This window comes from Mesoplodon bidens, assembly GCF_964165515.1.
Source record: "Mesoplodon bidens genome assembly, chromosome: 1".
Lineage (NCBI taxonomy): Eukaryota > Metazoa > Chordata > Mammalia > Artiodactyla > Ziphiidae > Mesoplodon > Mesoplodon bidens.
In genome coordinates, this window is record NC_138176.1 from 178,157,532 (window position 1) to 178,173,862 (window position 16,331).

The following is a 16,331-nucleotide window of genomic DNA, read 5'->3' on the forward strand; positions in this document are numbered from 1 at the left end:
AAAGTCACCTAGGCCTCCTGAGGGCATTTAGAGGATTATGCCATTCAGCACACGCAGAATACACTGCATCCCAAAGGTTCATCGCAGAAGGCTGAATTGTGTTCCAAGGGCCTCCTCTGTCTTGTCAGAGAAGAGAGGTATATGTGCTGGGTGATCCGGTGTATAATTGAGAAGCCTGGAAAAAGGCAGTATTTTCCCGCATTTGAAAGGTACATAGTGGCAGCCTCAAGGCTGACTGAAAGATAGTGCTGTTACCCGTCTTCTAGTCACTGCCAGGAATGCCTCAGGGAAGAAAGTGAGTTTTCTCCTACGAATCCAGGTGGTCGCCAGTGCCTTGCTAGGAGCTCATCCCACGGCTTGCCCTAGCTAAAGTGCGAAGTAAACGTGACCCCCAGTCCTCAAGGTAAGCACGAGCGTTTCCTATCAGCAAAGTTTGCTGTGCAGCCATCTCCATGAACCCTGACTCGATAGAGTGCTTTAACTCCTCTACGGCTCTCCAGAGGCCTCAGAGAGTCGCGTATGAATTCCCTTCTGAGGGTGAGCGTGGGTGCCGTGAGTCCCCTTTTGTTTTCCGAGCAACACAGCGCAGAACAGGCTGTTGGGGTCAACCCTTTCTTTGCAGAGGGAAGGGCAATGAACTGATCCTCGCTTGCATAGCTTGATTTCTACCGCTGTAAAGCAGCCCCAGGACAACGTTTTTGCCAGTATTACATTCAACGTGGCTCTCCCTCTGTGGAGGCCCTCTGAACTGCACTGAAAGAATCCCTGAGCCTACAGAGCCCCGTGGCAACTCTTACCTGTCATCTCTCTAGTGTGACGCAAGGTCCACTGTAGGTCCAGCCTGACAGAAAGAACAGAAAAACCGGTCAACTTGTGAGACTTTTGGACGATCCAAAGTCACCTAGGCCTGACTAAGTCATTAAGCAGGTAATGCTATGCACGGCATGCAAAAGTCCCCGCCTGCAACGAAGTGTGATCATAGAAAGGCCCCGTGTGGCCCAAAGTCTCCAGTAGACAGTCAGTGAGTGCTGGTAAAGGCGCTGTGGGGTCAAGTTGGAAACTGGAGCATGTGAGAGAAGCCCGACTCTCCCCCTTTGGAAAGCAACTTCGATGCAGCTTCCAAGCTGCCTGAACACCACACCACCAGGACACTGTTCACTCCACAGATGCCTCTGAGGAGCAGTGAGCTTTTGCCAAAGAAACCAAACGCTTGCCCTTCCTTCCTGGGAGCTCAGCCCAGAGCATACTGTAGCTAAAGAGCCAACTAAATGGGACCTCTAGTCTCGAGGTAAGGTGCACATTTTCCCTTTACCAGAGGCAGGGGTGCACCAGTTTCCAGGAAGGCTTAGTCAATGGACGGCTTTAGCTTTAGTGTGCCTCACAGCGCTCAAGCCTCTCACGGGGGCATTTCTTTCCAAGGAAGTGCACCGTGTACCAGAAGCCTTCTGAGCACAATCAAGGGATACACGGCTCTGGGACCATCCCTCACTATGCAGGTGAAAGGGCCGGCAACTAATCTGTTCTCTATGGCTAGCGTTCCACAGCTTTGAAACAGCCCCAGGAGCACGGTTCTTGGGCCGGCTTTCTTTCCATGCGGGTCTGCCACGTTGAGGACACCTAAGCTGCCCTGAAAGAAACCACCGGGGCTCCAATCCACTTTGGGGTCTCCTGCTCGACGTCTCTCTAAGTGAGGCAGAAAGTAGACTTTAGGTCCAGCCCGAAATAAAGTAGAGATTGACCGTGAGCCTTGCTAGGCATTTGGAACATGCAAAGTCACCTAGGCCTCCTGAGGGCATTTAGAGGATTATGCCATTCAGCACACGCAGAATACACTGCATCCCAAAGGTTCATCGCAGAAGGCCGAATTGTGTTCCAAGGGCCTCCTCTGTCTTGTCAGAGAAGAGAGGTATATGTGCTGGGTGATCCGGTGTATAATTGAGAAGCCTGGAAAAAGGCAGTATTTTCCCCCATTTGAAAGGTACATAGTGGCAGCCTCAAGGCTGACTGAAAGATAGTGCTGTTACCCGTCTTCTAGTCACTGCTAGGAATGCCTCAGGGAAGAAAGTGAGTTTTCTCCTACGAATCCAGGTGGTCGCCAGTGCCTTGCTAGGAGCTCATCCCACGGCTTGCCCTAGCTAAAGTGCGAAGTAAACGTGACCCCCAGGCCTCAAGGTAAGCACGAGCGTTTCCTATCAGCAAAGTTTGCTGTGCAGCCATCTCCATGAACCCTGACTCGATAGAGTGCTTTAACTCCTCTACGGCTCTCCAGAGGCCTCAGAGAGTCGCGTATGAATTCCCTTCTGAGGGTGAGCGTGGGTGCCGTGAGTCCCCTTTTGTTTTCCGAGCAACACAGCGCAGAACAGGCTGTTGGGGTCAACCCTTTCTTTGCAGAGGGAAGGGCAATGAAGTAATCCTCGCTTGCATAGCTTGATTTCTACCGCTGTAAAGCAGCCCCAGGACAACGTTTTTGCCAGTATTACATTCAACGTGGCTCTCCCTCTGTGGAGGCCCTCTGAACTGCACTGAAAGAATCCCTGAGCCTACAGAGCCCCCTGGCAACTCTTACCTGTCATCTCTCTAGTGTGACGCAAGGTCCACTGTAGGTCCAGCCTGACAGAAAGAACAGAAAAACCGGTCAACTTGTGAGACTTTTGGACGATCCAAAGTCACCTAGGCCTGACTAAGTCATTAAGCAGGTAATGCTATGCACGGCATGCAAAAGTCCCCGCCTGCAACGAAGTGTGATCATAGAAAGGCCCCGTGTGGCCCAAAGTCTCCAGTAGACAGTCAGTGAGTGCTGGTAAAGGCGCTGTGGGGTCAAGTTGGAAACTGGAGCATGTGAGAGAAGCCCGACTCTCCCCCTTTGGAAAGCAACTTCGATGCAGCTTCCAAGCTGCCTGAACACCACACCACCAGGACACTGTTCACTCCACAGATGCCTCTGAGGAGCAGTGAGCTTTTGCCAAAGAAACCAAACGCTTGCCCTTCCTTCCTGGGAGCTCAGCCCAGAGCATACTGTAGCTAAAAAGCCAACTAAATGGGACCTCTAGTCTCGAGGTAAGGTGCACATTTTCCCTTTACCCGAGGCAGGGGTGCACCAGTTTCCAGGAAGGCTTAGTCAATGGACGGCTTTAGCTTTAGTGTGCCTCACAGCGCTCAAGCCTCTCACGGGGGCATTTCTTTCCAAGGAAGTGCACCGTGTACCAGAAGCCTTCTGAGCACAATCAAGGGATACACGGCTCTGGGACCATCCCTCACTATGCAGGTGAAAGGGCCGGCAACTAATCTGTACTCTATGGCTAGCGTTCCACAGCTTTGAAACAGCCCCAGGAGCACGGTTCTTGGGCCGGCTTTCTTTCCATGCGGGTCTGCCACGTTGAGGACACCTAAGCTGCCCTGAAAGAAACCACCGGGGCTCCAATCCACTTTGGGGTCTCCTGCTCGACGTCTCTCTAAGTGAGGCAGAAAGTAGACTTTAGGTCCAGCCCGAAATAAAGTAGAGATTGACCGTGAGCCTTGCTAGGCATTTGGAACATGCAAAGTCACCTAGGCCTCCTGAGGGCATTTAGAGGATTATGCCATTCAGCACACGCAGAATACACTGCATCCCAAAGGTTCATCGCAGAAGGCCGAATTGTGTTCCAAGGGCCTCCTTTGGCTTGTCAGAGAAAAGAGGTATATGTGCTGGGTGATCCGGTGTGTAATTGAGAAGCCTGGAAAACGGCAGTATTTTCCCCCATTTGAGAGGTACATAGTGGCAGCCTCAAGGCTGACTGAAAGATAGTGCTGTTACCCGTCTTCTAGTCACTGCTAGGAATGCCTCAGGGAAGAAAGTGAGTTTTCTCCTATGAATCCAGGTGGTCGCCTGTGCTTTGCTAGGAGTTCACCCCACGGCTTGCCCTAGCTAAACTGCGAAGTTAACGTGACCCCCTGGCCTCAAGGTAAGCACGAGCGTTTCCTATCAGCAAAGTTTGCTGTGCAGCCATCTCCATGAACCCTGACTCGATAGAGTGCTTTAAATCCTCTACGGCTCTCCGGAGGCCTCAGAGAGACGCGTATGAATTCCCTTGTGAGGGAGAGCGTGGGTGCCGTGTGTCCCCTTTTTGTTTTCCGAGCAACACAGCGCAGAACAGGCTGTTGGGGTCAACCCTTTCTATGCAGAGGGAAGGGCAATGAACTGATCCTCGCTTGCATAGCTTGATTTCTACCGCTGTAAAGCAGCCCCAGGACAACGTTTTTGCCAGTATTACATTCAACGTGGCTCTCCCTCTGTGGAGGCCCTCTGAACTGCACTGAAAGAATCCCTGAGCCTACAGTGCCCCTTGGCAACTCTTACCTGTCATCTGTCTATTGTGACGCAAGGTCCACTGTAGGTCCAGCCTGACAGAAAGAACAGAAAAACCGGTCAACTTGTGAGACTTTTGGACGATCCAAAGTCACCTAGGCCTGACTAAGTCATTAAGCAGCTAATGCTATGCACGGCATGCAAAAGTCCCCGCCTGCAACGAAGTCTGATCATAGAAAGGCCCCGTGTGGCCCAAAGTCTCCATTAGACAGTCAGAGAGTGCTGGTAAAGGCGCTGTGGGGTCAAGTTGGAAACTGGAGCATGTGGGAGAAGCCCGACTCTCCCCCTTTGGAAAGCAACTTCGATGCAGCTTCCAAGCTGCCTGAACACCACACCACCAGGACACTGTTCACTCCACAGATGCCTCTGAGGAGCAGTGAGCTTTTGCCAAAGAAACCAAACGCTTGCCCTTCCTTCCTGGGAGCTCAGCCCAGAGCATACTGTAGCTAAAGAGCCAACTAAATGGGACCTCTAGTCTCGAGGTAAGGTGCACATTTTCCCTTTACCAGAGGCAGGGGTGCACCAGTTTCCAGGAAGGCTTAGTCAATGGACGGCTTTAGCTTTAGTGTGCCTCACAGCGCTCAAGCCTCTCACGGGGGCATTTCTTTCCAAGGAAGTGCACCGTGTACCAGAAGCCTTCTGAGCACAATCAAGGGATACACGGCTCTGGGACCATCCCTCACTATGCAGGTGAAAGGGCCGGCAACTAATCTGTTCTCTATGGCTAGCGTTCCACAGCTTTGAAACAGCCCCAGGAGCACGGTTCTTGGGCCGGCTTTCTTTCCATGCGGGTCTGCCACGTTGAGGACACCTAAGCTGCCCTGAAAGAAACCACCGGGGATCCAATCCACTTTGGAGTCTCCTGCTCGACGTCTCTCTAAGTGAGGCAGAAAGTAGACTTTAGGTCCAGCCCGAAATAAAGTAGAGATTGACCGTGAGCCTTGCTAGGCATTTGGAACATGCAAAGTCACCTAGGCCTCCTGAGGGCATTTAGAGGATTATGCCATTCAGCACATGCAGAACACACTGCATCCAAAAGGTTCATCGCAGAAGGCCGAATTGTGTTCAAAAGGCCTCCTCTGTCTTGTCAGAGAAGAGAGGTATATGTGCTGGGTGATCCGGTGTGTAATTGAGAAGCCTGGAAAACAGCAGTATTTTCCCCCATTTGAGAGGTACATAGTGGCAGCCTCAAGGCTGACTGAAAGATAGTGCTGTTACCCGTCTTCTAGTCACTGCTAGGAATGCCTCAGGGAAGAAAGTGAGTTTTCTCCTATGAATCCAGGTGGTCGCCTGTGCTTTGCTAGGAGTTCACCCCACGGCTTGCCCTAGCTAAACTGCGAAGTTAACGTGACCCCCTGGCCTCAAGGTAAGCACGAGCGTTTCCTATCAGCAAAGTTTGCTGTGCAGCCATCTCCATGAACCCTGACTCGATAGAGTGCTTTAAATCCTCTACGGCTCTCCGGAGGCCTCAGAGAGACGCGTATGAATTCCCTTGTGAGGGAGAGCGTGGGTGCCGTGTGTCCCCTTTTTGTTTTCCGAGCAACACAGCGCAGAACAGGCTGTTGGGGTCAACCCTTTCTATGCAGAGGGAAGGGCAATGAACTGATCCTCGCTTGCATAGCTTGATTTCTACCGCTGTAAAGCAGCCCCAGGACAACGTTTTTGCCAGTATTACATTCAACGTGGCTCTCCCTCTGTGGAGGCCCTCTGAACTGCACTGAAAGAATCCCTGAGCCTACAGTGCCCCCTGGCAACTCTTACCTGTCATCTGTCTATTGTGACGCAAGGTCCACTGTAGGTCCAGCCTGACAGAAAGAACAGAAAAACCGGTCAACTTGTGAGACTTTTGGACGATCCAAAGTCACCTAGGCCTGACTAAGTCATTAAGCAGCTAATGCTATGCACGGCATGCAAAAGTCCCCGCCTGCAACGAAGTCTGATCATAGAAAGGCCCCGTGTGGCCGAAAGTCTCCATTAGACAGTCAGAGAGTGCTGGTAAAGGCGCTGTGGGGTCAAGTTGGAAACTGGAGCATGTGGGAGAAGCCCGACTCTCCCCCTTTGGAAAGCAACTTCGATGCAGCTTCCAAGCTGCCTGAACACCACACCACCAGGACACTGTTCACTCCACAGATGCCTCTGAGGAGCAGTGAGCTTTTGCCAAAGAAACCAAACGCTTGCCCTTCCTTCCTGGGAGCTCAGCCCAGAGCATACTGTAGCTAAAGTGCCAACTAAATTGGACCTCTAGTCTCGAGGTAAGGTGCACATTTTCCCTTTACCAGAGGCAGGGGTGCACCAGTTTCCAGGAAGGCTTAGTCAATGGACGGCTTTAGCTTTAGTGTGCCTCACAGCGCTCAAGCCTCTCACGGGGGCATTTCTTTCCAAGGAAGTGCACCGTGTACCAGAAGCCTTCTGAGCACAATCAAGGGATACACGGCTCTGGGACCATCCCTCACTATGCAGGTGAAAGGGCCGGCAACTAATCTGTTCTCTATGGCTAGCGTTCCACAGCTTTGAAACAGCCCCAGGAGCACGGTTCTTGGGCCGGCTTTCTTTCCATGCGGGTCTGCCACGTTGAGGACACCTAAGCTGCCCTGAAAGAAACCACCGGGGCTCCAATCCACTTTGGAGTCTCCTGCTCGACGTCTCTCTAAGTGAGGCAGAAAGTAGACTTTAGGTCCAGCCCGAAATAAAGTAGAGATTGACCGTGAGCCTTGCTAGGCATTTGGAACATGCAAAGTCACCTAGGCCTCCTGAGGGCATTTAGAGGATTATGCCATTCAGCACACGCAGAATACACTGCATCCCAAAGGTTCATCGCAGAAGGCCGAATTGTGTTCCAAGGGCCTCCTCTGTCTTGTCAGAGAAGAGAGGTATATGTGCTGGGTGATCCGGTGTATAATTGAGAAGCCTGGAAAAAGGCAGTATTTTCCCGCATTTGAAAGGTACATAGTAGCAGCCTCAAGGCTGACTGAAAGATAGTGCTGTTACCCGTCTTCTAGTCACTGCTAGGAATGCCTCAGGGAAAAAAGTGAGTTTTCTCCTACGAATCCAGGTGGTCGCCAGTGCCTTGCTAGGAGCTCATCCCACGGCTTGCCCTAGCTAAAGTGCGAAGTAAACGTGAACCCCAGGCCTCAAGGTAAGCACGAGCGTTTCCTATCAGCAAAGTCTGCTGTGCAGCCATCTCCATGAACCCTGACTCGATAGAGTGCTTTAACTCCTCTACGGCTCTCCAGAGGCCTCAGAGAGTCGCGTATGAATTCCCTTCTGAGGGTGAGCGTGGGTGCCGTGAGTCCCCTTTTGTTTTCCGAGCAACACAGCACAGAACAGGCTGTTGGGGTCAACCCTTTCTTTGCAGAGGGAAGGGCAATGAACTGATCCTCGCTTGCATAGCTTGATTTCTACCGCTGTAAAGCAGCCCCAGGACAACGTTTTTGCCAGTATTACATTCAACGTGGCTCTCCCTCTCTGGAGGCCCTCTGAACTGCACTGAAAGAATCCCTGAGCCTACAGAGCCCCCTGGCAACTCTTACCTGTCATCTCTCTAGTGTGACGCAAGGTCCACTGTAGGTCCAGCCTGACAGAAAGAACAGAATAACCGGCCAACTTGTGAGACTTTTGGACGATCCAAAGTCACCTAGGCCTGACTAAGTCATTAAGCAGGTAATGCTATGCACGGCATGCAAAAGTCCCCGCCTGCAACGAAGTGTGATCATAGAAAGGCCCCGTGTGGCCCAAAGTCTCCAGTAGACAGTCAGTGAGTGCTGGTAAAGGCGCTGTGGGGTCAAGTTGGAAACTGGAGCATGTGAGAGAAGCCCGACTCTCCCCCTTTGGAAAGCAACTTCGATGCAGCTTCCAAGCTGCCTGAACACCACACCACCAGGACACTGTTCACTCCACAGATGCCTCTGAGGAGCAGTGAGCTTTTGCCAAAGAAACCAAACGCTTGCCCTTCCTTCCTGGGAGCTCAGCCCAGAGCATACTGTAGCTAAAGTGCCAACTAAATGGGACCTCTAGTCTCGAGGTAAGGTGCACATTTTCCCTTTACCAGAGGCAGGGGTGCACCAGTTTCCAGGAAGGCTTAGTCAATGGACGGCTTTAGCTTTAGTGTGCCTCACAGCGCTCAAGCCTCTCACGGGGGCATTTCTTTCCAAGGAAGTGCACCGTGTACCAGAAGCCTTCTGAACACAATCAAGGGATACACGGCTCTGGGACCATCCCTCACTATGCAGGTGAAAGGGCCGGCAACTAATCTGTTCTCTATGGCTAGCGTTCCACAGCTTTGAAACAGCCCCAGGAGCACGGTTCTTGGGCCGGCTTTCTTTCCATGCGGGTCTGCCACGTTGAGGACACCTAAGCTGCCCTGAAAGAAACCACCGGGGCTCCAATTCACTTTGGAGTCTCCTGCTCGACGTCTCTCTAAGTGAGGCAGAAAGTAGACTTTAGGTCCAGCCCGAAATAAGGTAGAGATTGACCGTGAGCCTTGCTAGGCATTTGGAACATGCAAAGTCACCTACGCCTCCTGAGGGCATTTAGAGGATTATGCCATTCAGCACACGCAGAATACACTGCATCCCAAAGGTTCATCGCAGAAGGCTGAATTGTGTTCCAAGGGCCTCCTCTGTCTTGTCAGAGAAGAGAGGTATATGTGCTGGGTGATCCGGTGTATAATTGAGAAGCCTGGAAAAAGGCAGTATTTTCCCCCATTTGAAAGGTACATAGTGGCAGCCTCAAGGCTGACTGAAAGATAGTGCTGTTACCCGTCTTCTAGTCACTGCCAGGAATGCCTCAGGGAAGAAAGTGAGTTTTTTCCTACGAATCCAGGTGGTCGCCAGTGCCTTGCTAGGAACTCATCCCACGGCTTGCCCTAGCTAAAGTGCGAAGTAAACGTGACCCCCAGGCCTCAAGGTAAGCACGAGCGTTTCCTATCAGCAAAGTTTGCTGTGCAGCCATCTCCATGAACCCTGACTCGATAGAGTGCTTTAACTCCTTTACGGCTCTCCAGAGGCCTCAGAGAGTCGCGTATGAATTCCCTTCTGAGGGTGAGCGTGGGTGCCGTGAGTCCCCTTTTGTTTTCCGAGCAACACAGCGCAGAACAGGCTGTTGGGGTCAACCCTTTCTTTGCAGAGGGAAGGGCAATGAACTGATCCTCGCTTGCATAGCTTGATTTCTACCGCTGTAAAGCAGCCCCAGGACAACGTTTTTGCCAGTATTACATTCAACGTGGCTCTCCCTCTGTGGAGGCCCTCTGAACTGCACTGAAAGAATCCCTGAGCCTACAGAGCCCCGTGGCAACTCTTACCTGTCATCTCTCTAGTGTGACGCAAGGTCCACTGTAGGTCCAGCCTGACAGAAAGAACAGAAAAACCGGTCAACTTGTGAGACTTTTGGACGATCCAAAGTCACCTAGGCCTGACTAAGTCATTAAGCAGGTAATGCTATGCACGGCATGCAAAAGTCCCCGCCTGCAACGAAGTCTGATCATAGAAAGGCCCCGTGTGGCCCAAAGTCTCCAGTAGACAGTCAGTGAGTGCTGGTAAAGGCGCTGTGGGGTCAAGTTGGAAACTGGAGCATGTGAGAGAAGCCCGACTCTCCCCCTTTGGAAAGCAACTTCGATGCAGCTTCCAAGCTGCCTGAACACCACACCACCAGGACACTGTTCACTCCACAGATGCCTCTGAGGAGCAGTGAGCTTTTGCCAAAGAAACCAAACGCTTGCCCTTCCTTCCTGGGAGCTCAGCCCAGAGCATACTGTAGCTAAAGAGCCAACTAAATGGGACCTCTAGTCTCGAGGTAAGGTGCACATTTTCCCTTTACCAGAGGCAGGGGTGCACCAGTTTCCAGGAAGGCTTAGTCAATGGACGGCTTTAGCTTTAGTGTGCCTCACAGCGCTCAAGCCTCTCACGGGGGCATTTCTTTCCAAGGAAGTGCACCGTGTACCAGAAGCCTTCTGAGCACAATCAAGGGATACACGGCTCTGGGACCATCCCTCACTATGCAGGTGAAAGGGCCGGCAACTAATCTGTTCTCTATGGCTAGCGTTCCACAGCTTTGAAACAGCCCCAGGAGCACGGTTCTTGGGCCGGCTTTCTTTCCATGCGGGTTTGCCACGTTGAGGACCCCTAAGCTGCCCTGAAAGAAACCACCGGGGCTCCAATCCACTTTGGAGTCTCCTGCTCGACGTCTCTCTAAGTGAGGCAGAAAGTAGACTTTAGGTCCAGCCCGAAATAAAGTAGAGATTGACCGTGAGCCTTGCTAGGCATTTGGAACATGCAAAGTCACCTAGGCCTCCTGAGGGCATTTAGAGGATTATGCCATTCAGCACACGCAGAATACACTGCATCCCAAAGGTTCATCGCAGAAGGCCGAATTGTGTTCCAAGGGCCTCCTCTGTCTTGTCAGAGAAGAGAGGTATATGTGCTGGGTGATCCGGTGTATAATTGAGAAGCCTGGAAAAAGGCAGTATTTTCCCCCATTTGAAAGGTACATAGTGGCAGCCTCAAGGCTGACTGAAAGATAGTGCTGTTACCCGTCTTCTAGTCACTGCTAGGAATGCCTCAGGGAAGAAAGTGAGTTTTCTCCTACGAATCCAGGTGGTCGCCAGTGCCTTGCTAGGAGCTCATCCCACGGCTTGCCCTAGCTAAAGTGCGAAGTAAACGTGACCCCCAGGCCTGAAGGTAAGCACGAGCGTTTCCTATCAGCAAAGTTTGCTGTGCAGCCATCTCCATGAACCCTGACTCGATAGAGTGCTTTAACTCCTCTACGGCTCTCCAGAGGCCTCAGAGAGTCGCGTATGAATTCCCTTCTGAGGGTGAGCGTGGGTGCCGTGAGTCCCCTTTTGTTTTCCGAGCAACACAGCACAGAACAGGCTGTTGGGGTCAACCCTTTCTTTGCAGAGGGAAGGGCAATGAACTGATCCTCGCTTGCATAGCTTGATTTCTACCGCTGTAAAGCAGCCCCAGGAAAACGTTTTTGCCAGTATTACATTCAACGTGGCTCTCCCTCTGTGGAGGCCCTCTGAACTGCACTGAAAGAATCCCTGAGCCTACAGTGCCCCCTGGCAACACTTACCTGTCATCTCTCTAGTGTGACGCAAGGTCCACTGTAGGTCCAGCCTGACAGAAAGAACAGAAAAACCGGTCAACTTGTGAGACTTTTGGACGATCCAAAGTCACCTAGGCCTGACTAAGTCATTAAGCAGCTAATGCTATGCACGGCATGCAAAAGTCCCCGCCTGCAACGAAGTGTGATCATAGAAAGGCCCCGTGTGGCCCAAAGTCTCCAGTAGACAGTCAGTGAGTGCTGGTAAAGGCGCTGTGGGGTCAAGTTGGAAACTGGAGCATGTGAGAGAAGCCCGACTCTCCCCCTTTGGAAAGCAACTTCGATGCAGCTTCCAAGCTGCCTGAACACCACACCACCAGGACACTGTTCACTCCACAGATGCCTCTGAGGAGCAGTGAGCTTTTGCCAAAGAAACCAAACGCTTGCCCTTCCTTCCTGGGAGCTCAGCCCAGAGCATACTGTAGCTAAAGTGCCAACTAAATGGGACCTCTAGTCTCGAGGTAAGGTGCACATTTTCCCTTTACCAGAGGCAGCGGTGCACCAGTTTCCAGGAAGGCTTAGTCAATGGACGGCTTTAGCTTTAGTGTGCCTCACAGCGCTCTAGCCTCTCACGGGGGCATTTCTTTCCAAGGAAGTGCACCGTGTACCAGAAGCCTTCTGAGCACAATCAAGGGATACACGGCTCTGGGACCATCCCTCACTATGCAGGTGAAAGGGCCGACAACTAATCTATTCTCTATGGCTAGCGTTCCACAGCTTTGAAACAGCCCCAGGAGCACGGTTCTTGGGCCGGCTTTCTTTCCATGCGGGTCTGCCACGTTGAGGACACCTAAGCTGCCCTGAAAGAAACCACCGGGGCTCCAATCCACTTTGGGGTCTCCTGCTCGACGTCTCTCTAAGTGAGGCAGAAAGTAGACTTTAGGTCCAGCCCGAAATAAAGTAGAGATTGACCGTGAGCCTTGCTGGGCATTTGGAACATGCAAAGTCACCTAGGCCTCCTGAGGGCATTTAGAGGATTATGCCATTCAGCACATGCAGAACACACTGCATCCCAACGTTTCATCGCAGAAGGCCGAATTGTGTTCCAAGGGCCTCCTTTGGCTTGTCAGAGAAGAGAAGTATATGTGCTGGGTGATCCGGTGTATAATTGAGAAGCCTGGAAAAAGGCAGTATTTTCCCCCATTTGAAAGGTACATAGTGGCAGCCTCAAGGTTGACTGAAAGACAGTGCTGTTACCCGTCTTCTAGTCACTGCCAGGAATGCCTCAGGGAAGAAAGTGAGTTTTCTCCTACGAATCCAGGTGGTCGCCAGTGCCTTGCTAGGAGCTCCTCCACGGCTTGCCCTACCTAAAGTGCGAAGTAAACGTGACCCCCAGGCCTCAAGGTAAGCACGAGCGTTTCCTATCAGCAAAGTTTGCTGTGCAGCCATCTCCATGAACCCTGACTCGATAGAGTGCTTTAACTCCTCTACGGCTCTCCAGAGGCCTCAGAGAGTCGTGTATGAATTCCCTTCTGAGGGTGAGCGTGGGTGCCGTGAGTCCCCTTTTGTTTTCCGAGCAACACAGCGCAGAACAGGCTGTTGGGGTCAACCCTTTCTTTGCAGAGGGAAGGGCAATGAACTGATCCTCGCTTGCATAGCTTGATTTCTACCGCTGTAAAGCAGCCCCAGGACAACGTTTTTGCCAGTATTACATTCAACGTGGCTCTCCCTCTGTGGAGGCCCTCTGAACTGCACTGAAAGAATCCCTGAGCCTAGAGAGCCCCCTGGCAACTCTTACCTGTCATCTCTCTATTGTGACGCAAGGTCCACTGTAGGTCCAGCCTGACAGAAAGAACAGAAAAACCGGTCAACTTGAGAGACTTTTGGACGATCCAAAGTCACCTAGGCCTGACTAAGTCATTAAGCAGGTAATGCTATGCACGGCATGCAAAAGTCCCCGCCTGCAACGAAGTGTGATCATAGAAAGGCCCCGTGTGGCCCTAAGTCTCCAGTAGACAGTCAGTGAGTGCTGGTAAAGGCGCTGTAGGGTCAAGTTGGAAACTGGAGCATGTGAGAGAAGCCCGACTCTCCCCCTTTGGAAAGCAACTTCGATTCAGCTTCCAAGCTGCCTGAACACCACACCACCAGGACACTGTTCACTCCACAGATGCCTCTGAGGAGCAGTGAGCTTTTGCAAAAGAAACCAGGCGCTTGCACTTCCTTCCTGGGAGCTCAGCCAAGAGCATACTGTAGCTTAAGTGCCAAATAAATGTGACCTCTAGTCACCAAGTAAGGGGCACATTTGCCCATTACCAGAGGCAAGGTTGCACCAGTTTCTAGGAAGTCTTAGTCAATGGACGGCTTTAGCTTTAGCATGCCTCACAGTGCTCAAGCCTCTCACGGGGGCACTTCTTCCCAAGGAAGTGCACCGTGTGCCAGAAGCCTTCTGAGCACAATCAAGGGATACACGGTTCTAGGACCATCTCTCGCTATGCAGGTGCAAGGGCCGGCAACTAATCTGTTCTCTATGGCTAGCGTTCCACAGCTTTGAAACAGTCCCAGGAGCACGGTTCTTGGGCAGGCTTCCTTTCCATGCGGGTCTGCCATGTTGAGGACCACTAAGCTGCCCTGAAAGGAACCACCGGGGCTCCAATCCACTTTGGGGTCTCCAGCTCGACGTCTGTCTATGTGATGCAGAAAGTAGACTTTAGGTCCAGCCCGAAATAAGGTAGAGATTGACCCTGAGCCTTGCTAGGCATTTGGAACATGCAAAGTCACCTAGGCCTCCTGAGGGCATTTAGAGGATTATGGCATTCAGCACATGCAGAACACACTGCATCCCAACGTTTCATCGCAGAAGGCCCAATTGTGTTCCAAGGGCCTCCTTTTTCTTGTCAGAAAGAGAGGTATATGTGCTGGGTGATCCGGTGTGTAATTGAGAAGCCTGGAAAAAGGCAGTATTTTCCCCCATTTGAAAGGTAGATAGTGGCGGCCTCAAGGCTGACTGAAAGACAGTGCCGTTACCCGTCTTCTACTCACTGCCAGGAATGCCTCAGGGAAGAAAGTGAGTTTTCTCCTACGAATCCAGGTGGTCGCCAGTGCCTTGCTAGGAGCTCATCCCACGGCTTGCCCTAGCTAAAGTGCGAAGTAAACGTGACCCCCAGGCCTCAAGGTAAGCACGAGCGTTTCCTATCAGCAAAGATTGCTGTGCAGCCATCTCCATGAACCCTGACTCGATAGAGTGCTTTAACTCCTCTACGGCTCTCCAGAGGCCTCAGAGAGTCGCGTAAGAATTCTCTTCTGATGGAGAGCGTGGGTGCCGTGAGTCCCTTTTTGTTTTCCGAGCCACACCGCGCAGAACCGGCTGTTGGGGTCCACCCTGTCTATGCAGAGCGAAGGGCAAAGAACTGATCCTCGCTTGCATAGCTTGATTTCTACTGCTGTAAAGCATCCGCAGGACAACGTTTTTGCCAGTATTACATTCAACGTGACTCTCCCTCTGCGGAGGCCCTCTGAACTGCACTGAAAGAATCACTGAGCCTACAGAGTCCCGTGGCAACTCTTACCTGTCATCTCTCTAGTGTGACGCAAGGTACACTGTAGGTCCAGCCTGACAGGAAGAACAGAAAAACCGGTCAACTTGTGAGACATTTGGACGATCCAAAGTCACCTAGGCCTGACTAAGTCATTAAGCGGGTAATGCTATGCACGGCATGCAAAAGACCCCGCCTGCAACGAAGTGTGATCATAGAAAGGCCCCGTGTGGCCGAAAGTCTCCAGTAGACAGTCAGAGAGTGCTGGTAAATGCGCTGTGGGGTCAAGTTGGAAACTGGTGCACATTGGAGAAGCCCGACTCTCCCCCTTTGGAAAGCAACTTCGGTGCAGCTTCCAAGCTGCCTGAACACCACACCAGCAGGATACTGTTCACTCCACAGATGCCTCTGAGGAGCAGTGAGCTTTTGCAAAAGAAACGGGGCACTTGCACTTCCTTCCTGGGAGCACAGCCCAGAGCATACTGTAGCTAAAGTGCCAACTAAATGTGACCTATAGTCACCAAGTAAGGGGCACATTTGCCCATTACCAGAGGCAAGGGTGCACCAGATTCCAGGAAGTATTAGTCAATGGACGGCTTTAGCTTTAGTATGCCTCACAGCGCTCAAGCCTCTCACGGGGGCACTTCTTCCCAAGGAAGTGCACCGTGTGCCAGAAGCCTTCTGAGCACAAACAAGGGATACACGGTTCTGGGACCATCCCTCGCTATGCAGGTGCAAGGGCCGGCAACTTATCTGTTCTCTATGGCTAGTGTTCCACAGCTTTGAAACAGCCCCAGGAGCACGGTTCTTGGGCAGACTTTCTTTCCATGCTGGTCTGCCACGTTGAGGACGCCTAAGCTGCCCTGAAAGAAACCACCAGGGCTCCAATCCACTTTGGGGTCTCCGGCTCGACCGCTCTCTAAGTGAGGCAGAAAGTAGACTTTAGGTCCAGCCCGAAAATGTAGAGATTGACGCTGAGCCTTGCTAGGCATTTGGAACATGCAAAGTCACCTAGGCCTCCAGAGGGCATTTAGAGGATTATGCCATTCAGCACATGCAGAACACACTGCATCCCAACGTTTCATCGCAGAAGGCTGAATTGTGATCCAAGGGCCTCCTTTGGCTTGTCAGAGAAGAGAGGTATATGTGCTGGGTGATCCGGTGTGTAATTGAGAAGCCTGGAAAAAGGCAGTATTTTCCCCCATTTTAAAGGTAGATAGTGGCGGCCTCAAGTCTGACTGAAAGACAGTGCCGTTTTCCGTCTTCTACTCACTGCCAGGAATGCCTCAGGGAAAAAAGTGAGTTTTCTCCTACGAATCCAGGTGGTCCCCAGTGCCTTGCTAGGAGCTCATCCCACGGCTTGCCCTAGCTAAAGTGCGAAGTAAACGTGACCCCAGGCCTCAAGGTAAGCACGA